The sequence below is a fragment of the Zonotrichia leucophrys genome, chromosome 2, assembly GCF_028769735.1.
Source record: "Zonotrichia leucophrys gambelii isolate GWCS_2022_RI chromosome 2, RI_Zleu_2.0, whole genome shotgun sequence".
NCBI classification, from domain to species: Eukaryota; Metazoa; Chordata; class Aves; order Passeriformes; family Passerellidae; genus Zonotrichia; species Zonotrichia leucophrys.
Genome location: NC_088171.1, coordinates 147,504,599 through 147,530,001, shown reverse-complemented (window position 1 = coordinate 147,530,001; position 25,403 = coordinate 147,504,599). Strand labels below are relative to the sequence as shown.

The 25,403-nt window shown below is 38.5% G+C and overlaps 1 long non-coding RNA gene across 1 annotated transcript; it reads right to left on the bottom strand.

The window, feature by feature from the left end:
• Positions 1-859: 859 nt before the first annotated feature.
• On the bottom strand, positions 860-23,445 carry LOC135443414 (uncharacterized). The gene is made up of 4 exons (XR_010439018.1): positions 23,305-23,445; positions 14,256-14,356; positions 5,387-5,468; positions 860-977 (listed from the first exon to the last, which is right to left on the bottom strand). It is a non-coding gene; the product is annotated as an uncharacterized LOC135443414 (long non-coding RNA).
• Between the last annotated feature and the right edge of the window lie 1,958 nt (positions 23,446-25,403).

The window sequence follows — 25,403 nt, the reverse complement described above, 5'->3', positions numbered from 1 at the left end:
AAAAACTTAATAGCAATTCTATTTTGTGAAAGAACATTGTGTATGGATGCAATCCAACAGTTGCAATCAATGGCCTAGTGTGGGATCTCAGGATCTGAGTCCTGAGGTGCCGAGCCACCGAGACCACCCCTGGGGGGCCCGGGAGTCCTGGAATGTTGCCAGAAGTGTCTGGTGGCAGGACTTTGACCCTACACGGGAGACGACACCTGTATGAAGATAAGAGGACTTCACCGGGGTGAATGGCGAAGAGATTAGTTAATTAGAGGGTGAGACACAGGGTTTAGGATTTATGTACAGGGGGGTTTAGAGAAGTAAGATGGAGGAATTGGGGTGTGTCCTGTCCTTCTTCTTCTTCTTCTTCTCCTCCATCTTCTTTGGTGATGGTGGCACTTTAGGATTGGTCATTACTGAAAGTGCACCGAGTAATAAGAATAAATGGTATTGGGGAAAAATGATAAATATTGTACACGTAACAATGGGTATAAAGATAGGTGTCTGTACGGAGGGCGGCACAGTGTGCTCATGGCTGACTGCTGAGCAGACCTCTGTCGGGCTGAAAGAACATCTTTTAGATAAACAATTAATAAACATAAAAACCGAAAGAAGAACTGAAGCCTCTTCTCGTCCTTCGATATGCAGGCTGTCCCAAGGCCACTCCGGGCCTTTCCAGGCCCTTCAAACAGCCGAAAACCCGACAGCCTAGTAATAACCTGCAGTGCTTTTACACTGGGCACAGCCTCTTTCTTTGGAGTCCTATGACAGCTTTTTGTCATTAGACAGAATAAAAAAGGACATCAATAACAGCAAAGTTTGGGATAACAGATATTCATTTATTAAAAAAAAAATATCACATATAAAGGGCCAAACAAAGGCAGTTTGCAGTAAGGACGAATTCATTTCAATATTGGAGTCAAGGAGGGGAACTCTGTGACCTTTAGTAGGTAGGAAGTCAGGATATCAGAGAGTCACAGAAGAGCCTGTGGAACAGAGATGGGAAATACAGACTTTCAATGAGAAGCAGATTGGGACACAGGGCAAGAGGTCTTATTTGCCCTCTCTGAGCTTTGATCTCTTTGAATTTAATATCTGGGGTATCATACAAAGCAATATGAAGCTTACACTCTCCTTTTGCTTATTTGGAGGCAGATTACTTGGTCCTGGAAAGTAATTAGGGTATTTTGGTGACTGCATATTTTTTGTAAAAGCTATTCCACAAATTCACTTGTTTTCAAAGTAATTAATTTGAACAAACTCCAAAAACATGTTTTTATACATCTGCAAATCCCACTTGAATAAAGCAAATTGCATTTTTACATCAGAGGACAGATCAGTGACTCTTTCTTCTGGATGCACTGGAATCGTGAAAATAAAAACCCACTGGGAACCTTGCAAGGCCTAAACTTCTGATTTGCTTAACCATAATTGCATATTTATAAATTAGAACAGACTTTTCTAATTAACTTTGTATCATGTGAATAGCATTGGTTAGTAACAATCTGCTGTATTAGTGAAATCCTTGCCAAGAACATGGAAGTCTGGAGTCACATTGAGTTTGAAGGGAAATGAAAGGCAGCCAGAGCAGTGACTTGCCTTTTGTTTCACTCGTGAGAGGTAATTACCAACTCCAAAATACAAGGATAAAAGCCTTTCAATAAACTGACACCTTCTGCACATTAAGCCCCCAGAATGTTTTTAATTCTGTCAGGCACAAAGGAGATGACAAAATAAAAATGCAATTTCCAGTCAAAGTAACCGAAGCAATACTACTTGGCAGAAAAAGGTGGTTATGATGGATTTCCTTTGTGCCTAAGCAGTCAGCATATGGAACAGTGCACAGCTCCATCCTCAGATGTGCAGAACTATCTTTGGTGACTCTAGATCCTCAGGTCTTTCTGCAAACAAACTGCTTTGATTTTGTAGGCAGGACATCATTTGAGTATGGGCTGGCAGCAATGACAGAGAATTTATGGGAAACCCATAAACCACAGCAGCTGTAAACCAAGCAGGATGTCTCAAAGGGCATTAAATGCCTGTGTTTAGGTAACTGAATCCTTCCCTTGATCTCCACAAGTCCATTGTACATGGTCTTAATTCTGCCTGAGATCAAGCAGCTTATAAATCCCTCCTATTTTTATAAGGAAAATCTTGTTATGGCATCCAGTTGTCAGAGCTGGAAATTGCTTTTAGTGTAATTAATGTATTAACCTTCTAAGAACAAATACTACCATTCTTATTAGGCCAGGCATATTACTATACAATTACTGACTGATTAGACAGACTCCAGTAATTTGCTCCTTTTCTTGTTATATTTTTTTACCTTTGTAGTGTCTCCCTGACTGCCAAGGTCAGTGTTACCTGCATTTCCCAAGGAGGAAGGGATTGTGATGAGTTACCAATATCCCAGGTTCTCCACCCATCTTCACATGATGCTTATAGTGAGGAAGTTCTTACTCCATAATCTGGGGAGCTTCCTGGGTATACTTTGATGCTTTTTTCATTGGTTTCAAGAAAAAGAAATGCTTCACCAACACCTTCTCCCATTTCAATTAACACAAAGACATGATATGTTTGTTCAATGACTACTCAAGATTTCTAGATCTTTCCACACAGGACATTCAGAGATGAACTAAAATGATTTAGGCTAAAACAATTTGGGCAATACTCATCTGACAGCTGGGGAGCTGTTATTACATCTAAAACAGGTTAAAATCAGCTCAGACTGAGACTAGGCTGGATAAATGCTGGTTCCAGCCTTTGTGAGTTCTTCAGTTTTTTACAAGATGTCATCACCTAAGTGACATAGCTGGAGCTGTCAGACAGTGCCACAGCCTGTGTGTACTCTGAAAACCTTTCCAAGCCAAGGGTTTAGCTATGGGTTCCTCTTCTGGAACTGCTTATTGGGAACTTTTCAAAGACCTCTGAAATTAATGAAATAGTTTAAGTGGATATTTTGGTGTGGAAGATATTTCAGTGAAAATGTAGCTAGGGAGTGTCCTCTCAGTTTTTCCATGAACCTGAAGGTTTCTCTTGGCTTGTGACTTCTCTTTGTATTTTTCATTTTTACCTTGTATAAACAGTAAAATTAAAGTGAGGGCTGTCCTGCACTCCCAGGGCAATGCTACAGTGTGCTACCAGGACATTAAAAAGGTCAACAAAATCACTGGCCTAAGTACTTCAGCCAACATTTTTTCTCCTCAGAAAAGTGAAAATTAACTCAAGAGCTGAAAAAGAAATCCTAAAATTTTTTTCTCTCTCAAAAAAATGAAATCTTGTAGAGCAAAGTATTTTTGCACACTTTTATGGCTGATGGCCCATCTTCACGGTGAGATTACCAATTTTTAAAATTTATCTTTAATGGTAGCACAAATCTGTGTGGACATGAAACACAGGCAACAAAACTCTGTTTCATTCCTGGAGAAATGATGAGAGCAAATGAATTCCCCATGACCAACATTAGTCACACCAGTTGAGGTTCTGTTGGCAGGCATCCAAATATTGCAGTGATGATGGTGGATTAATGATTTATAAAGAGCACAATCATACAAATTATTGGAACTAATACCTCTCTTGTCCATCTCATTTGCTTGAAGAGTGGCAGATCACTGCAAAGGGTATTTGTAATGCAGATCCCAAATGCAAAGAGGAGTTTGGAGCTGCTGTTGCAAATTACTAAAAAATCTTGGATTTAAAAAAGCAACTACTGTCTATTTTTATTTTTCTTTTGGAAGAAAAAAATCTATGGGCTTCTGGATCTATAAAATCTGATTCATAGTCAATGTAAATCAGTGTCAATGAAGTGCACTGGCTGGCCCTCAGGAAACACATGTATTTGGTGAAAACTGAGAAAAACTAAAAAATCAGTGGAGTTTGGATGCTATAAATGCCAGCTGAGAATATGGCCAATATTGTTCCATTCTTCTCCTATTGCTAAGGAGAAACATGAAAAACAGTATCTGCCATTTCTGTGGCCATGTGCAAAGTGACAGTGGCAAAAGCTTATCCTGCACTTGAAATTTTTTCTATTCCATTATGGCAATTTCTGCATTCAAGATTGGAATTCTCAGTCTTAATGTGTTTGCTTACATGAAATGCATGTTGTAATTAAATTTCAGCCTGCTTAATTGTGCCTTCATTTGTATAAATTAGAAAAAGATATATAATAAAAAAACACCTTTCATTTTCATTTCCCTCTCAATATTGCATCTGAATTAATAGTTAAATAACAGAAAAGTTGGGTTTTTTTAAAGAATCATTGTTAATTAGCTTTTCCCAGCCTGGGAAGGGTATGCTGCCACAGAGCATGTATCACTTGCTCCACAAAGACAAAATGCTTCAATAAAATGTTTTTTCTGCCCAGGGAGTGAGAAATGAGCACTGGCTTAGCAAAGCAGAATTCAAAGATTTTGCTTCATCCTGCTCATTACGGGTAATTGGAACCAGCTCTGAGAAGGGATATAAGCTTTTAAGGTCAGACTTGGGTAGAATTAAGGCACCTGAATCCAAAAGAACGTAGAACATTCCTTTACTTGGACTTAAGACACTTAAATTGATGGAATTGAGTTGTACTAAACTATATCAGCTTTCAGACACCAGGCAGTCTCATGCTCTTGTGGGCACTCTCAGGCGCTCAGGAATGCAGTAATGCAATACACAGATAAATTTGTGGATAACAGGCTGGTTACCACACTGCCTTCCCAGAAGTGGGTTTTCCCATGGGCACTGCTCTCCTCAAAGGATGCAAAACTCATGGCAAACCATTTGCTAGGGGTGTTGTTGCAGGGAAATAATGGTTGCTCTGTATTTCCTCCTTTGAAATTTTGCCTGTGGGAATTCATAGAATCATAGAATGGCTTGGGTGGGAAGGGACCTTAAAGACCACCAAGATGCAACCTTTATATTTAATGCAATCTTAATATTTATCTCAATACCTTTTACTATCTTAATACCTTGAAGGTATTAAGAAAAATTCTTTACTGTGGGGATGGTGAGGCACTGGCACAGACTGGCTCAGGAGAAGTTGTGAATGCTCCATCCCTGGAAGCATTTAATGCCAGGGTGGATGGGGTTTTGAGCAGCCTGCTCTGCTGGAAGGTGTCCCTGCCCTCATCAGGGGTGTTGGAACTGGATGATCTTGAAGGTCCCTTCCAACCCAAACCATTCTATGATTCTCTGATTCTATGATTCTCTGAAGGGGCATATAGGTTCAAATTTTCTTGAAGGAGAAAAAGCAAAATCATTTCAAATGCTGAGAAAGATATGAATATTCAATCAGCATTCACTGAGCCCTAAGTGATATATCTTTTAAATATTTATTCATTGCTATCACTGTGACAATTTTGGATATTCTGAGTATCCTCATAAATCCCCAGCAGCTTATTAAACCAACCTGCATGTCATCTGAGCACCAGCTGCCAATGAGAGAGACATTTTGAGGTCTTCAGCAGACTGTGGCTTCCTTGCAGTGGGGTCTGAAATGAAGGAAGTTTGTATTGATATTAGCCACGACAGAAGGTAAAGGTGAAGCTGGCTATAAGGAACAAGCAGGACAGAAGGGCCTCCCAGCAGTAAGGCATCACTGGGTCATGGTCTCTGTAACAAACCTCAAGCAGATGGCTCCCTGTGCTGTGGGGATTTTCCCAGGAATAAGACATTGCCAGGACAGAGTTTTTGATCCTAACAAAGAGCACACACTGCAGGCATTGCTGTGTGCAGGCTCTGCTTTCTGTAAGGTTTTCTTGCCTTTCTCATTACACTGGAAAGTAATGGGGACACTTGAGAGCAAACCAGCACCATGCACAGATGTAGCTACTTCAGATGCAAAGCAGACAAGAACTGCATCTTTGAATGTTTCCTTTGTATTAACACTGACCTGGTTTGTCTGCAACAAGAAAGGGCTCATTCAGCGTTGCACAGGGCTGGCATTTCCCTAGGCTGACACACACAGCAAAGTCTGTGTGCCAGGGCTGCCTCCCAGAAGTAAAGCCTAATGGTAGACCCTTACTTAAATCCATAACCTTCTGTCCCATTCTTTTTCCATGTGGAAAGGTGATCATACACAAAACAAGCTGGGAAAGAATCTGAAGTTGTTCTACATCTTGTACAATGTGTGGGCATAATGCAGGAATACACAAGACAGCCCATGTGAAGAAATTCCAGGGAGCATCTCTGTTCCCAGGGACATCCTTTGGAAATAGTTACCTCAGCAGGAAAACATGGCTGGAAAACCAAGATGGAGCCCTCTGTTCAGTGACAGAAAGCAGAAAAGTTGTTATTCACTCAGTGGTCACTCACGGGTTAAAGAATGAAGCAGAAGGATTAATTATTCTTGACTCTCAAATAAAATAAATTTTATTGGGTTTGGGGTGCGGGATGCTGGCAAAGACATTTTTAATTGTTCAGCTACAGTTGAAGGGTATGCTGCAGCTACAGTTGAAGGGTGACTCAAGTTGACAACTATTCATACTTATCTTTAAAAATCAGGGCCTACATGAAAAATGGGAATTACCCATCTTCCCATCTGTTTATTTGTTTCCTATCAAAGTATCATAGTAAGAACAAAAAGTTGAATCAAATCCTTCTTAACAAATACTTTCCAAGAAAATCTTGGAAGGGGAAATGCAAGGGCTGGGAATGGAATGAAATGCAGCCCTTTATAAACCCTGAAATTCTCTTAAAGAATGCTCACTAATTCTCTAAGTCAGAGATTCAGAAAGCAAACATTCTGCGCTGGTTTGACCAGGAAGAAGTGAGAATTCTGGGATGCTGTGGTAAAACCAATGGGTGCTCAGATTTTGATATTGGCACCTGATGTGGCCAGTGGGGTTTGGACACACCTCTGAGAACATACAGAGGTTAAAAACCAGAGCTTCAGCCCTGGGAGACGCTCTTGGGACTTCCATTGGGAAAGGCTTAGGATCTCTCCCCCTGTCCCAGCTGCTGGCTGGGCGGGGGGAGGGGGAAAAGCCACGCGGCCATGAGGTAGGCCCAGCCCAAGGATGGAAGGGTGGAAGAGACCAAGAGACATCAGGCAACCATTCCTCCCCAGGGAAAAGAGAGAGAGAGAGAGAGAGAGAGAGAGAGACGGCATCTGAATTCGATAGCGGTGCTGGCCCAGGAGGAGAATGGGGGGGAGTGCCCGGCCAGGGCAGCGTGGTAGTGCCGGAGCTCTGGGACAGGCAGAGACTGAAATTTTTTAACCCTTTTCTTACATGATTGAGGCCTTGCAAAATGCTGATCCTCCTGGAGCTGAATAAAAAGAGAGATAAGAGATGAGATAACAAGGACTAGGCCCGAGGGACATGGAGAAGACTGGCTGAGTGGGGAGAGAGATGATTGGAGTGGCCTTTTGGCTGGACTTCTCTTGTGTGGCCATAGACTGAACCAGTTTTATTCTTGTGACACAGAGACTGCATTTAGGGGGAGGCAGTGCCTCAGAACCAGGAGGGTTCAGTGTGGGTACCCCTCGGCCCCTGGGGGTGAAAAAATGGGGGGGACAGATGTCCCAAAGGAGAGACTGTGCCTTTTTGGAGTGAGACAAGGCATCCTTAAAAGACAACCCTAGAAGCAGCTCTGGTCCATGCGCAGTGGTGAGAGCACTGAGCATGGAAGGAAGATGTCACAATGGCAAAGGACTTTCTGGGTGGTGCTGAGTTACATGGAAGCACACGAGGTTTCAACGTGTTTCCAGGAGAAGCCTGTGGTACAAGAAGGACTCCTCTCCTCTTCATGAACTGCGGATTGAGTATTCTAAAAGGGCGGTGCCGGACTGAGAGTTGGTGATTTGGGGGAATGTATTGCATTGGGAAATTTTGGTGAGGGGCGAGGAGGAAGGTGCTTTTGTAAGGTTTTCATTTTTTTTTCCCTTATATTTTTTTCCCCTCTTCTTTTCTTGTAGTTTAGTTAATAAAGTTTTCTTTATTTCTAAGCTGGAGCCTGCTTTGCTTATTCCTGGTCGCATCTCACAGCAGACACCAGGGAGAGAGTATTCTCATGGGGGCACTGGCTCTGTGCCAGGCCTAAACCATAGCAGGTTCCATCTCCCTCCTGCACCCTATGATTGTGTTTTTCTGGCCTGGTTGGTTTGGAGTGTTCTGCTGCAGAGGTTCCTTTGACAGAGCAATGCAGTGTTGCAACCGAGAAGCAATGTGGCTATGCCAGAATTCCATGCCTCATTTGCTTTTTGGGATGAGCTCATCCTAGCTTTGGAAGTCTTATTTAATTTCTCTTGAATATCTTTAGTTTTGTTAAACACATACTATTTGTGAATCACTGATGGAAACTACTCTTTTGCTGTTGCAGTTTCTATTATCAAGCAATATATTGCATCAATAGACAGATTGACTTATACATTTAATAATCTATTATGAATATTCATACTATGATTGGACTCTAATACTTCAATCAAGGGAATAATTTTGTGACAGCCATAAATTTTGTTCATATAATTTTTAAAAAGACTAGCAAAATAAAAAACTTTGGAGCAAAAAATGTAACTAAATTTGCTGTATTTTTTTTCTTCATTTTTGACATGTAAAAATCCTGTCACCAAAGCAAGAGGTACAATCAAACATGATCCAGGATCAAGCAGACTTGAGAATGGCAGCTTCAGCTGCTGGTCAGATTTATCTTTGATCCACCAGCCGATGCATTCCTAATCAAAATGTTCAGAATCCTTTTAAGCTTTTATCACTATTCATGAAGGAGAAATCATTGTATGTGCAAAATTAGAATTACCTACTTGATAACCCTGTGATAAAAGTGTAGCTGACTACAGCAGAGCAGCAGCTCTTGCACCTGAGAGATAAGTCAGACTCAAGAAAGAAATGCCTGTTTCTTTCCCCTGGTTTGGAAGGTCAAGAAGAGGCAGAATTTGGGTGTGATACACCTTTCTCTAACAATGGGTGTATGTCTTCTTGTTTTGCTGAAATACAGACGGGCAAGGACAATGCATCACTTCTGAACCAATAGTTTGCTAATATTCATGGTAGAAATTTATTTAGTATTTAGAATCATGTGAAAAATATTTTTCATAAGTCTTTACTGACAAAATAACAGAATTTGACATGAGTTTGGAGCATTTAACAAGTACATTGAAATACATTGAAAGGGTTTACTGTCTTCCACATTTTTTGAGTTTTTTGGGGTTTTTTTGAAAACTTTTAACTATTACACATACAGACTAATCACTGAAAAGTCTACCTGCATAGTGTTTAAAATCAAACAAAATACTACATCTGGCCAGAAAAACACATTCAACCATTGCTGGCCACACCTCCAGGTCCTTTTCCAGCAGGAGCTTTTCAGCCACTCTGCTCCCAAGCTGCAGCATTGAATGGGGGTTTTGTAAGCTTAGTGCAGGAACTGGCACTTACTTGAAAATATAAGCAATCAAATATAGCGTTTTAAATTCATATATTTCAACATTTGGTGACTGAGATTGTAAAGACATAAAGTACACCACACAATTTTAATCAGACTTTTATTTAGAGCTCCCAGGAAGTGGGAACAGGTTCTGCCCCTTTGACCTGATTTTCACCTTTTCCATATCAGTCAAAAACGGAAGAGTTTCCTCTGTGGACTTCTGAGTTTTAAGAACTTCATTACTTCTGGGAATATTTGTATCTCCTGTAACCAATTATCTTAGATGAGTAACCTTATCAAAAGATTTTTGAAACTCAAAGTTAAACCCTGTGGTTGCACACCTCACCATGGCAGGAATGACTTCAGAAAAGTGTTATCTGTTTCTTTGCTCTGCACATTCCATCCTGATACATGTGGAAATATGATGGCTATCATCAATAGCTTTTTATCTCTCTTTATTATAAAAGTAACAAAAAAAGCACTCTGGTGTTAAAAAAGATATAAATTTCTTACCCTGATCTTCGCCTCCCAAATAGCTTCTATATTGATCTGAAATATTTGGGTTTCTTTTTTCATCTTTTGCTCATTAAAATGTTTTGGGAGAACCACCTGTGGTTATTTAGCCAAATTTAAGTCAAATCCTATGGTGTAACTCAGTGATGAATGATGAGCAAGTGAAAAAAGCAAAATGCTTCACTGAATATTAAAAAAAAAAAAAGAAAAAAATTGGAGAAATAATTCAACTAATTAGATTTGAGTGTATTTTTAAAATATCCTGTCTAACAATATAGTGGTCATATTTAAGTTTCAGCAATATTTTTCTTTCTAGCCTAGTGTTAATTCAACAGATAACAGTTTCTTTCCTTCTTTCAATAACTGACACCATAAATATCTGCCCTCCCATCCACCTAGGTATAATTGCACCTTACTGTTTCTCTTTTATGCTGTTATTTTTTTTTAAATTCAAAGTGACCTTGACTGTCCTTTTAAAATTTTATTAGAATGCTTTAAATTTTTAGTGTTCCTCAAACCGTTTCTTTCTTTCTTTCTTTTTGGCATTTGACTTGTTACCATCTTGAAGTAAGTGTAAATGGACTACTGGATCATTTTAACTATTTTAACTGAGATGTTGTATTGACACAGTATTTATAGTACACTTCTGACCTTTAAAAGAGCCATGGAAGCACCAGCTTCTATCCTGGTCTCTTTTTATTTTATTTTATTTTTTTAATATAGATGAGAGGTTTGGAGTGCACTTCAGTTTTATTAGCTTTCTTTGAAAGGCGTTGTCTCATAACAGAAATAGATTTGAGCTGATTAAACCATGGCTCCTAGACATACTGGAAGTTTTTCACCACATTGTTTGTATATCTTTCCTGTAAAATTATGATTTACATACTTTTAGGACAAGGAAGAATTTATGCTTCAAGTTTTGAAGGGATAACAGTGGTAGTGTCCTGAATTTTTTCAACAGTAGAGAGTAATTTTATAGACTCATAGACTTTAGCCCTCATAGCATGAGAAAGATGTTATGGATATGTGTGGAATGAAGATTTTTGTGAGGAATTTCTACCAAGTATCTGGTTTCCAAGGACCCTGAGCCATACAGCAATCCTGTGTTCAGCTAGTTATTAAGAGTCTTACTCTGCTATTCAAAATATAGGCTGTGAATAGCCACAAAAAATGAATAGGGATCAAAAAGCAGCTGGGGTTCCCATAACTCTGAAACCTAAGGACTGCCAGGTGGATCAAAGTGCTCTTGGTAGAGTCTGAATTGTTCCCAGGTTCCTCTCACACCAGAGAGAGGAGGTCTGTTGGCAGATGTTACAGGGCCGCAATGTTTAACATGTCCTTTTTTTTTCAACCTTTGTCCTAAAAAACTCCCTCGAAAATGGAATTTTTTTGGCTTCACTGATGAATCAGAAGCCTTGGTCAAAGAGCATATTAAAAATGCTTTTCTCTTAAGCAAAGTGATTCTTTAAGTCACTGATTTCATATGTGGATGTCTCAGTTCAAAGATGTTCCTGGTTTCTAATATACAAATATTGCTGATGGTAATAAGAGGAGACTGAGGGGAGAACTCTACAATCCACATCTTCCTCACAAGGGGAAGGAGACAGAACTGATCTCTCTGTCACCAGTGACAGGACCTGAGGGAACGGCTGGATCTGTGTCAGGGGAGGCTGAGGTTGGGTAATGGGAAAATGTTCTTTCCCTGGCGGGTGGTTGGGGGTTGCAGACATCTTTTCATGTAAAATCCTTTCCTTAGCATTTTTTTTTTCTCCCGAGAAGCTGAGAGGCCTCAGGGACAAAATGTAAACAATGGTTATCTGCTGCTGTGGAATGCAACAAGTAGATCTTTGATTGGCTCATCTTAGATGTTTGTAATTAATGGCCAATCACAGCACAGCTGTCTCGGAGAGAGTCTGAGACAGCTGCCTTTGTTATGATTCTTTCCATTCTATTCTTAGCTTAGCTAGCCTTCTGATGAAACCTTTTCTTCTATTCTTTTAGTATAGTTTTAATGTAATATATATCATAAAATAATAAATCAAGCCTTCTGAAACATGGAGTCAGATCCTTTGTCACTTCCCTCATCCAAGGGCCCCTGTGAACACCATCACAGTTGGGCATTTCCCCAGAGAAATGTTCAATAGCACCAAGCCTGACAGAGCTCCAGGGATGTTTGGACAATGCTCTCAGGCACACAGTGGGATTCTTGGGATGCTCTGCGCAAGGACAGGAGCTGGACTTGCTGATCCTTCTGATGCCTTCCAACTCAGAATATTCTGTGATTCTGTGATTAGTAGGAAAGGACTTTCCACCCCTACTAATGCAGAATGATCTCTACTTTTATTTAGATAGGCATCCCTAGAGTTAATTTATGCCTGGAAACCACAGGTCTCACAGAGCATCGACTAAAATCCCAGAAACAAATAAGAGAGTGAGAATTTTATTAGCAAAAATTTTGGAGCCATTACTTCATCTACCTACACTCTCACCATGCTATGAGTTGCATGGAAGTCTTAGTTCTAATTCCCTCATTACCCCTCCAATTTAAATGCTTTGAAAGATTCAGTTCATCAACCCAAAATGCAATCAGCTCAGCCAGCTAAGTGAACACAACAGAGAAATCTATATCATTTGCCATGCAAGGAAGAAACACTGAGATTGATTCATTAGAGTCTGTCTTTCTTATGCTAACCTGCTCAATTGGAAAGCACATCCTGTTGAAAATTTAAAGGACTTCCTGATAACTTAATAACAATATGGGAGCAGAACCTCCCTGTCAGCAGGTTTAACTCTGTAGTTTTCCATTAGCTTTGAATTCCTTGGTATAAATCACTCCTCTAAATTCCTCAGGTGTTAGAAGCAGAGGGTCTTGAGTCATGAAATCACTTATATCTGGTCATGCCTTCCCTTAAAGGGAAAAAAAAAAAGGCAAAAGCAAACAAACTAACTAAATTAATTCTGCTGCAGTATATTTAGCATGAATGGGCAACAATTGCACAGATCATAATCTATCACTATCGGGATAATTTATTTCCAGATTTTCTACACTGCAGGACAGAATAAAGAGAGAAATCTCAAATGTACAAAGGACTTTTTGTGTACCTTTAGTAAAAGTCTCAGCATTAATTTACAAACCCTCACTTCTGTTTGGAGATAGGAATTTACCTATCCTATTTGTCTATCCTCAAAGGTTTCTGCTCAGTTAATGAAGTGTGAATGGGTTTCAGAGAGGAGCACAGGGCTTTTTGTATTCAGGTTCTCCATGAATAAAACAATCTGGTCCAGAAAAATGGACACTCTAATTTAAAGATGCAGTTACCCGTGTTGGATCATCAGGCCTACATCCTTCCACCTCAGAAAAAAAAAATATTACCACGACTTGTGAACTGTCCTTTTAATGCATGAACTGGTAGCTGAGAGTGTTACTGATTCACCAAAGAGCCTCTTTCCAAGTGCATCACTCCAAGGGCTGTCTGAATCTAAGTGAAAGTAATAGTGCAGTTACTGTGAATAACACACACTTGCAGCAGTGTATGCCAGCCCTCTTATACCTCACTGAATGCTCCTGGACTGTGCCAAAAATAGTGTTTCTCTAACTGTATTAGCCAGGCTTCAGATGCCTCACATATGGCCTTTATCTATATTAACAATTTAATACCAACAGTAGTAGGAAATTTTATTTTCTTTAGACTTCCTATACTGCATATTCAATTTTTTCTATTTTTTACATATATATATATATATATATATATATATATATATATATATAAAGGGGTTTTTGAGTTTTTGTGGGTTTTTAAATTTTATTTGTTTAATTTTTATTTTATTCTTTTAAATTTTATTTGTTTGGGGTTTAATTACTGTAATGTGTGATCTTCAAATGATAGTTCCTTCTGAGCCTCCCTCCTACAGGTATTTCCCATTTACCACAGTCAGTTAAAATTTAGCTCAGAATAAAGGTGCCTCAATGCAGGATTCTGTATACAGGAGTCTATATATAAGCAAGATGTGTAAGTTCCCATTACAGATCTAGTTTGCTGGTTAACCAGGATGGGCTTGGATTTTTTCCCCTTTTTTTTCCCTTCCTGAACACAGATATTTAGTTCCATTTGCGAGGATATTCAAGGCATCCATTTAAATGTTTTATACACAGATCTGCTGTGAGTTTTGCAACCAGAAGTGGTACCCTATCCTTATAGTCCAGGGCAGAGTGAATTCCCATGTACTGTTCAGACACCTACAGGGAGATATCTCTATGTAAGAATCTTTAACTGGAGCTGAACTCCATCCTAGCTCAACAGTAAAAACAACAATGGAAAGCTGCATCTTTACCTAAGGTGGGACCAGGTTCTGCATTGTCCTGGAAAGAACTGTTTTCTTACCTATTCCCCAAGTGCTTTACATCCACATACAGATTTTCCCAAGAAGTCAGGAAGGATTTTTACATGGCTGTTATGATGAAACAGTTGAGTTGAAGAGTCCTCTGAAAATAAAGATATGTTGAATTCAATAGGATTAATTTTGTATGATGAGAAGTTGTTGTGGTTTAACCCCAGCCAGCAGCCAAGCCCCGGCAGTTCCTCCTTCACTCTCCCACCAGTGGGATTGAGGAGAGAATTGGAAGGGTAAAAGCTGGAAAACTCATGGCTTGAGATAAGGACAGTTTAATAGGGAAAGCAAAAGAACTCACACAAACAAAAGAAAATCAAATAAGTAATTCCCTGCTTCCCAAGCAGGCAGGTGATCAGCCATCTCCAGGAGAGCAGGGCCACATCATGCATAACTGTGAGTTGGTAAGACAAGCTCCATCATGAAAAAATATCCCCTGCTTCTTCATTCTTCCTCCATTTTATATACTGAATATGATGTCACTGGAATATCTCTTTGGTCAGTTTGGGTCACCTGTACTGGCTGTGTCTCTTCACAAACTCCCCTGCATTCAAAATTTCCTCCCCAATGTGACCATACAAAAAGCAGAAAAGGCCTTGGCTCTGTGTGGGCCCTGCTCAGCAATAACAAAAACATCTCTGTATTATCAACACAAATCCAAAACACAGCCCCATACCAGCCACCATGATGAAAATTAATTCCACCAAGCTGAAAGCAGCACATATCCCCACCAGATATTCTTTGTACATATGTACAACAATGAACAGGGAAATGGAAAGGTTTGGCTTGGATCTGGGTTTTGTACTGTTTGGTTTTAATCCAATACTTTATAAAAAAGGTTGTCTGAAGTATAAACATGTTTATTAAACATTTGCTGCTTTCCCTATGCACTTGAACCCATATTTTATGTTAAAGGTGAGTTTGTTTCAGAGCTGCAAAAGCAAAGCTATTGCTTTAGACATCGTAAAGCACCTGGTTAAGCACGAGCCACACATCATTAAGATTTGGTAGCATTCTGCATGTATGCATCATCTGAAAAACTAAATTAGAATTGAACAAACAAAACAAGCAAACAAACAACAACAACCAAAAAAAGATAATAAAACCTGAGGTGTAGGTTTCAGCAATTTAAGTCTCGTTCGTCTTCAAACAGACTTAATGTGCTGTATTACAATCCAGCCAAATTACATTCAGATCAGCATGAAAACAAATTCAGGTGCACAGTGGGCTTAATTATGCTACAGAGAAAAGCATCACTAATAGCAGAAGGGGGCACTAGAAACTAGCTTCCATATTTTCTGAATTTGTTTCTTCTTTTGCAATCACCATAATATTTATAATATGTATTAAATAAATGCATGCCCATAGTCTCATTTATTGACTAGTTGCCTTTGCACTCCTTCCCAAGGTCTTACTGCATGTAGTGGGATGTGCATCCCACCTTCAGCCTTTACCTTTTGTGACTGGTGCTCTTCTGCTGCTCTAAAGTTGCATAAGAGTGGCCACTTCAGCAGGCCCAGCAGGCGTAATTGCACCCTACAGCAGTTCCCTTTTAGTAAAATGTGAGAGCAAGCTTGCAGTGAGGCAGAAACAAAGAATTACTTTCCAAATAACGCATTATTTATTAACCCCTTAGAGGAACAAAAGCACTTGGAGCAAAGTACCAGCTGAAGGGGTGAAAGTTGAGTACCTACAGCAGCATCCATATCTCATAGGAACTTCTCTTCAAAGAACCTGGAAAGTTCTCTGGAAGCAAGAAGGATCACTACCTCCTCTCAGTAGAAACATTTCTTTGTCTTCCCCATGGCATAAAAGATCTTTTTTGCCTCTTGTATTCAACTAGTTTCACTGAAGAACTTTAACTATACCAAGATCTTTGTGATTTTCAGTTTACTTTGATTGCAAACATGATCTTAGGAAAGAAAACTTTTCCAAACAAGAGGCATTTAGAAAACAGTGGCTATCCTGTTATCCTAGCTAGTTTAGAGCTAAAGCTGTATGGCCTTTTAATCATAATAATTATTTAAATTTCTTTGGCTTCACTCAATGTTGGTATTCCCTGGTCCCTCATTCAAACATAAAAATAGAGAACTCTTCTTAGAGCCACAGTAAGCTCCCTAACTTGAAAATCTTCTCTGCAATACAGTTTTCTCTCTTTTGTTTTTTGCTTTGCTAATTTTAGGTGCCAAAGAACTCTTCCCTTCCTTTGAAAAGCCATAGACTTTCTGTGGGCCACCTGGTTTTATGGCCAGAGATACCTTTTTTATTTATTGTCTTTTGCCATCTGTTAGCTAAAGTAAGGAAGATGTCCTATCCAAGATGGCAACATAAGCTAAATTTCATGTTTTGACATGTTTTACTTGGAACAACATTGTCTCATGTAAGGTGTCTGTGCCCATGGCAGGAGGGTTGAAAATAAATGATATTTAAAGTCCCTTCCAACTCAATCCCTTCTAGAGTTCTATGATTTCTGACTCTTTTATTTACCTCAAATTTTCCATTGTTAAAATTAAAGCTATTATGCTTTTCTTCTGAAGAGACACTAAGAAATCTTTCCTTTCCCAAGTGTCCTGAAATGAAATAAGAAAGGGAAGAAAATGTGCTTTAAAAATTTATATTGAGAGGTTGTGGTGGATGACCCTGCAATTAGAGGTTAAGAAAATGCTAAAGGCATGTTGTCCTTTTAATGGAGGTTCTAATTCAGATCTTTTTTTCTGCCCATGTAGAAGCAGGTACACAGGGACTCTGAAAAGGATGCACGCAGGATCTGCTAAATGTGTTTCTAATTGTCTGAGTTTAATAATTGATAATATAGACAGAGCTCAGGAATTTTTCTTTTACATAAAAAATAATTGTGCCTGAGTTTCGCATAGTCTGAAATTAAATGTGTGAAGTGCTCCAGGGAGCAGCGTGTACGTGCTATGAAAGATCATTCCTCTTGATAAGGAGGAGTTGGAATATGTAATAACTTTTATTTATTTGGACTGCAGTGGTGTTCAAAGAGCTAAAGTAGGGCTGGTGAGCCGTGGTGACAGGTGATGCCCATTCTCTTCCCACAAGGAAGCAGAGGGAGCTGTTGCCTACCTTTTTTTGCATTCTTTTGCTCTCATCTGAAAGCTCAGAACAGGACCTCTGGCCTTCCAGGCTACTCCCTCTAAGGTGATCCACCTTTCCTTTGTGCAGATCTCTCTTTTATCCCCTTTCTTTCCGTCTCTTGCACCTCAGGGAGGCAAAGAAGAGGAAGAAGCAACTGCTTCAGATTTCTCCTATTTTCAACTCCAATTTGGTGGAAGAAGGATTTTTCAAGGACTGGGAGTAGCAAAGGGCACAGGGCATATGAGTGATGTCTTAGGAGGATATAAGATCCTTAAATTTGGAGAAAAAAAAGCTCTGAAAAGACAGCAAGGGAGGTAAGGTGAAAGCTGGATATTGGGGGAATCTTCCAGGAAACAGAGGTCAGAGGGCATCAGAAGGAAAAGAGATAAATTTATGCTGAAATATGATGGATGAGCAAAATGAGACAATGAGCAAGAGAATGAAGGAATGAAAGAAAGAAGCAACAGAGAACTGTGAGTGTGTAAGATTCTTAGTCTGTGCTTTAGAAGTTGAATAATTATGATTAAAAATGTGTCATAATCTATACATATTTATAGAAAAAGAGATTAAATTCACTGACCAAAATTATAGGAAGAGTCTAGAAAATGAAAAGAAAAGAATAACTGTGGAATACAGTAAAAACTTTTTTCTTTCCCCTGGATTTCTAGAAGAAGATATAAATGTGGAAAAAGAAACTTATATCAGGAAGCAGTCATTTTAGCCAGGATGATTTATGTTTGCAGAAGTCAGGGTTAGGTCTGAATGGAAGCCCATCAAAATCTAGGTCAGTTTTGTGTCAAAGAGCTTTGGATTAGAGTTCAATGAACTCCATCTGTTGAAAAGCCTGATGAGAAGTGTTTTGGTTCAGCAAACAAACTATAACCCAGCCTTATGAAGTTCATATTGTGACAGAGACAGAAAAAATAAAAGGTATTTTCACGACATTCTGGATGCAGTCAAGTGTCCACAGGCAATTTGGAGTACTCACTGTAACCATCTTAACTCACTGAAGTGAGATTTGGTGAGGGGCTGAGAAGGGCAACCACTGACAAAAAAACCTCCTGAATGTTTTCCATGCTGCTTGCCATACCCAAAGATAATTTTGCAGGTGCAGCTTTCCTGGCATTGTTTTTCTGAGAGGGTGAGCAGCAAGACACCACCTTTCAAGAGGCAAAGTGAAGCTCTTTTGTCCCAGTATTCTTCTGTGTGGGTTTGCAAGACTGTGCTCTTGGATCATCAAATAGATGTGCAATGAATGCTCAGGAGATGGATTGGGTTCTTCTGGGCTTATTTTGCTTTGTAATGATGCTCTTATGCACTAGCCTAGACAATACAAATAACACTGTGCTGGCAAATCTTCTGTGACTTTCTTGAGTGTGCCTGCATTGAATGCTTTTATGTGTTTGAAATCACAAGCTTTCATCTTTCATTTGAAGGCACAGCAGCCTTTAATGTGTGTGGTCAGGTGCCTGCAATTGCTTTCCTTCAATGCAGAGAATCAGCACTCCAGAAAACGAGACACAATTCTTATATATGGGAATAACTCTGGATGAAAATGTTGTATTTCTGTGCTAAAACTGGCTTCATGAAAAGATTTCTCCCCCCACTCACGCCCCCTTCCAAGGAAATCAAAGAAATTCAGTGAAGCACAGGAAGCTGGATGCCAAATAAAATAAAATAAAATAAAATAGTTGTCGTTATCATGGCCATCATCCTTAATTTTGTAAAATCAAAGGCAAAAGCTAGCCATGAAATTAAGAAATCAGAATGAAATACACAATGGTTAATTTAAATGCAAAATTGGCTCAGAAAAAATGCTTTTCCAGTAGTGAGAAAGTCTATGTGAAATTAGAGCAACGTAATAAATGGCACTGGTTAATGCACAGATTCTGATTGGGAAGATAAAAGCCAGTGATGCAATGTGGATGAAAAGAATCGCTATCATGTTATGGCAGAAGGAGATGATATTTGAAATGATTCATTTATGACAATTTAATAGTCATTAAAGCAAATCTAGAAATAAAACAGTGCTGGAAATATATTTGTGTTATATTAAAGACATGCTCATTAGAAGTTTGTGAAGGGTTACTAAGTGGTTAATCAATTGCAGAAGACTATTCCAGAGTTTCTTCTTTCTCATTGATATTATACCCTCGATAGACCATTATGATCCTTAGATCAAAAAGATCTTTAGATCATTGGTTTCTTTTTTGAGATAGTACCCTTTTTTCCATTCCTGAATTAGTCCCAGAGGTTGATGGTCTTACAAAGCTGAGCACAGAGAATTGTCACTTTCATACACCGTCATAGACTCTATAAATAATTACCCTATATTTTCAAATAAGAAGTCATTTGAAACAAGACTTCATACTTTTATTTTAAAAAAATGAACATGCTCTATAATGAAAATTCAATATTTTATTCAAGAAATGTATGAACAAAGGAGACCAACATATCTCTTGTAAATGTATATTTCTTAACAAAAGTGCCTCTTGAACATAGATCTTAATAGCAATATTCCTTTTATATAATTCATTAGCCATGTAGGACTGAGGAAAAATCTGTCATTTTATCTCCTCAAAGGATGAATATGGATAATGTGAAGTAGTTGGGGGGGGGGGAGAAGTCTTTCCTTTTATCAGAGGTTGAAATTGATGTAGACATACCAAAGACTTTGTGCCATTTTCCAGTGAAAACTCTATTGGGATATTCTGTACAGTCATGGCAAGACTATGGGATTTGGATTGTGACTTGGAATTATGAAATTTAAGTTTTTTCATTAGTTATAACAGTGGGATATCTGTTTTCAGAGCTGTGCCTGTTGCACAACCAGTGCAGGCACCAGCACAGGTGGGATAATGGATTGCCTGGAGACAGCATCAAAAGTTGAAAACCACATGACTGATACAGCTTTTAGAATTAAGTATTGGACTGTTTGTTACAGGAGCTGCTTAGATGGGAATTTCAAACTACAAATTCTGAGTCAGCTTCTGCTGCACCAGGACCATTTTATACACCTAGGTAGGCTGAGTGAACTCCTGGGTAAACTAAGCCAAAGATTTTTTACATCACTCCTGCTGCAGGAGTGTTGTGCATAGATAATATCATTGAACATAAACAATAGAAATATTTTCTTGCAGACCTGGTTGTATAAAACAGTCTTTTGTATGTAATCAAGGCATTATTTTACATGTTTAAAGTGTATTAACTACCAAGGGTTGCATATGCCCTGGGGTTCTTATGTCAGTTGGGCCATCGGGCTTGTAGAAACTGAGTAAAATAATGATTTGGGAAAACTTTCTTGATTTGGGTCAAGATACTGATGCAAGGGCCCTCTCCTGTAACAGGGGCTCCCAGGTCCCCATCAGATATCATACAGGTGTTTGGGCAAATTAAATTGTCATGGCATTACCCTCTGCCAGAATCCCAACAAATTTATCTCTCCTTCTAACCCTTTCCCTGTTTCTTTGTCTCTTTCTGTCTTTCTTTCTCTCTTTTTCCTCTCTCTTTCCAGTTTTTGTGTCTGTGTAACAGTTCTGATCATTCATGTGTAAGTGAAAAAAAAGACAGTTCAGGCTAGTATAGGTATTGAGACAAATGATTGTACACAGACAATGGAAAACCACACCTCATGAGAGTGTGCTGAAAGAGCTTGGCTTATTTAGCATAATAAAACAAAGATTGTCATGGAATATAACTGTGATCTGTAAATATGCCAGGGGAGTAAACATTAGTGAGAGACAGTGCTGGTAAAGCACAACCTTTTTACATAGCTACTGTAATGCAGCTATGACTAGACACATACTGAAAGCTAGACATTGATCTCCATAGAAGAAATGAGACATAAAGGATATTCTGATAAAACCAATATGGGTAAAAAATATGGGAATTGTATACTGAAGATATAGGTTATGTAAGGGAACACATGATGGATACCTGGGACAGAAAAACACTGGTCTTCTGCCCCAGGAAGTCCCTTCCTTACCAATATTCTGTGCTTCTTTTTCAAACGGTAAGAGAATTATGGTCTTTGTTGGATTAACTTTTCCTTTACTAGATTGAGGCATGTAGTGACCATCACTGCTGTACTTTTTTGATTTACAGCCTAAAACAGAGGTCTACAGGGTTTTTGCCATTTGAATAATTGTCCATGTGGACACATCACCAGCCATAGTAATGCCTACTAATAGCTGTGGTTCCTGCATTTGTGTGCTGAGTAAAATAGAGTGGGTTCAGAGCCTTTTGAAAGCTGAAGAGGACCATCTTTCAGCCCAAACTCAACTACAGTCTGCACAGCCTTGATTGACATAATTTCATTTCTTAAAATTTCAATAAGCAAAGAAATCACTGATTTCTGGTGGAAAATGGTGCTATCCTCATCTATGTTGGTGATCTTAATTAAAAGTTCATTCAGTGATTTTAACAAAGTTATCAAATTACTTACAGGATTCGTTATGCTTCAGCTGCATCTGATAATCTTTCATTTAGGCAGGATTCTCAATGCTCCATCAAGCTATCCTGCTCTGCAAGTCACTTAATGGTAGTGTTTGTATGAGTATAGTAAAATATCTGTATAATGGAGGAAGCAAGACAGGAGTCTGCAGGTCCTGTCTGGATGTTTTAATGACACCCCTGTTTGGCTAGACTCATTCATAATGCCACCTGTGAAGTGGGAAACATCTGCAAGATGGATTTTTCAGAGAAAAAAAAAAAAGAAAAAAGAAGAAGTGTTGCTACTCTTTTAAAAGTAATTAAATTGAATTCCTGCTTTCTGGCAAGGTCCCTAGGCAAGAAAAAAAAATTACAAATGAAATAAACCAGCAGCTGAAGGTAATCACAAGTCACGTGTGAACAACAGTTTTTCAAAGAGTGTCTTTAATAATGACATTCACTCCATTTCAGCAGGCACTCATCAACAGCATAGGAGTCTTATTAAAAGCAATCACAGTCTTTTTGCTCATCTCTCTGAACACTCTTCACTTCAATAAGCTTCAGTTCAGTCCAATTAGTCAGTGCAATTTAGTTTGTTCTGTGCAAGTCACCGGGTTTTAATTGAGTCCAATTAGGCACAAATCAATAAAAGTCAATTCAAACTAATTGTCTTCTATGCAAATCAATAGGATTCAATTAAATTCAATGAGGGTCTTATTCACTCTAATGACTGACCTGTTCCCCCTCTTCAGTTATAAAAAGAGGCCACACATTGTTCGTTCTGGGGGTCCTTGACAAGTGTATCTTTTTTATTGAGGGGATATAAATCATTAGGGAAAGTATGGAGCAAAAGGTATGTAACTGGGTTATCCTTTTCCCATTTCTCACTCTTCGACAGTGAATTTTCTGCAGGGAAATCTTCTCATTCAGATTATGCAGAGGGTTGAATGCATGTGCAAATTTAGACATACCTACATGAAAACTGAGCTATCCAGTCGCAGAAATGAAAAACTGAAGAATGTATTTACTTTCATTCACAATGTTTATTTTTAACCTAGCAATTTCTCTTGATTTTAAAATGTGATTGTGCTAAAATGAGAAGTTTGCTGTTAGCCATATGTTTAACTTACAGCAGCCTTCTGAGGAGTTAATCCATGGAATAATAAGTCTTTCAGTAAAGACATTATTACACAATTCTACAAAGTTTATTACAAAAAAAGCCTCACTATAAATAGAGGAGAGAAGGTATACACTATGATAATCATATAATCATTGAGATATTTGCTGGGTTTGGCTGGGATAAAGTTAATATTCTTCATAGCAGCTCATGTAGTGCTGTATTTTGGATTTGTGACAAGGACAGTACTGAAAACACAGTGATGTTCTAGCTGTAAAAATACAGTTCAGCGAAAGCTCTGCACAAAGTCTTCCACCATTTGAGCATGCTCACAGTTCAAAAGTGAGGTGGTTTTACACTCAGATGGAATTTGATAAGTTTTCATTTGTGTCCATTACCTTGCATCCTGTCAGGCAGCAGAATCTGGTTCCTTCTCCTTCATTCCTTTCCATCAAGTATTTGTACATGGGATAAGATCCAGCTGAGATTTCTCATTTCCAACCTAAATAGTGCCAGCTCCGTCAACCTTTTCTCATATGATAATGCTGATAGATAGCAAGAAAAAATTATGTAACTAAACTTTTTTTATGGTATTGCTTCATGCAAATATCTTTAAAACCACATTTCTGCCTTGTGTTTAGGAATCAAAAATTTTTTTTTTTTGTAATTAGTACCCAAATAGCACTCATTAAAGACCTTTATTTTTGGGAAAATTGGAAGCACAAAACATTTGAAGAAGTAAGTCAATGCAGGTTTTCCTTACAGTTGACTAAGTATCCTGTATATTTAAGATATGTCTAAATCTGTAAGACTGCTCAGAGGCAAGAATTGATTGACTGAACAATGTAATCTAGTGGAAGGTGTCTCTGCCTATGGCCTGGAGGTTGGAACTAAATTTTTTTTAAGGTAAATTCTAACCCAAACCATTCTATAACTTATAAACCTATTCTTGGTGAAGAATGAGGCCTGAGGAATAATGCTCCACACGGTCCAGGATCACGTTGGAAGGGATATTTGACATGGAAGTCAGTGATTAATGGTTTAACTTGTTTAAAATGCTGCTGTGTTGTGAAGCACACCCTCCTGGTCTCCACATGGTTAGGATGTGGGTACCTCATAGGTCCAGCTGTGCTAAGCTTTGCTCTCTAAACAGTTTTAGGGGCTGGGATAGGTTGTGATTCAAGAAAAGGTGGTGACTCAATCCTTCAGGCACCTCTCAAATTCTCTTTCTATTCTGGTACTGCCCTCTCTGAGGTGTGCAGACTGCCTGAATCCAGCAAATGTTGGGTCAAGCCCTTTGGAAGGATGGAGCTGAGGGAGAGGCAAGGTGAAAGCAGGTGATGCTGAAACTATGAATGAGTACAGAGAGCTGTATATGTCACACAAAAGATAGGAAAGGCATATAAATGTGAATTGAATAATGAGAAATTAAGGAGAGAAGTTGATAAATCAGCAATGAAAATCTAGAACAACTGCACAGTAAATCATCTCTTAACTTCAACAGTCAAGTAGATATTCCTTCCAAAAGATCCATACCAATACTTCTCAAAAAAACAGTAAATGTAACAGGATAAAAAAGCCACTAATTATTATTATTCTGGACTAAAAAGCAACTAATTATTAAGAAATCGAACCCTATCTCTGCTAAAAAATTCATTTAAATTTTGTTCACTATTTTGAAAGATAACATTGGTTTCATAAATGGTAAAATAGATCTTGTGGTGTATCATTTTTGCATTAGATGTCTGTATGTGTTCCTCTAAAAGGTAGTTTAAAAAGAAAATTTTGTTGAGAATTCATCAAACTGAGGTAGCCCTTGAACATGGAATAAAGTAGTAGATATATCACCTTGATTTCAGACTAAAAATTATGTTACATTCTTTAATATATTTGCTAATCTTAATTTTGCATTTTTCCAAAATGCTTACATTTTTGAGGAAAATATGGTATTGTTTTAATTGTATGAGCAACAAGAGTGTATGTTTGGGGCAACTTTAAATCTTGGAAATAAAGTTTGAATGTAGAATAGAATATATATAGGTATGGCATAGCAGATAGATTTGTTTGGTCAACCTAACCCAAATCCTTTCTTTCTATGCCTTTTGCCATATGAATTTCATGCAATCAACATTTAGCAGACAGTAAAAACATCCCTGTTGTCAGTTAAATGTTTGACATAAATTAATCAGCTTGTTCATAAATAGTGAAATTGTCCTGACTTGAAACAGGTTTCAAGTGCAGAGATCTGCAATAATAATTGCTATTTTGATTGAAAAACAAATTAAATATGTGTATATAATGAAAGCACAACCCCATTCTTTTTAAATGTGGGAAATGTGTAGTTAGTTGGCTTCTTAGATAACAGCAGGACAAGGACAAGTATTTAAAAATCTTCAGTTAAGCCCTGCAGTGCAGTTTGAAAAGTGTAGTTGGAGATGTAGTGCTGGGTGTGCAGAGTGTCTTTCACGTGGTATCAAACTGCAGTATGGGATCAAGC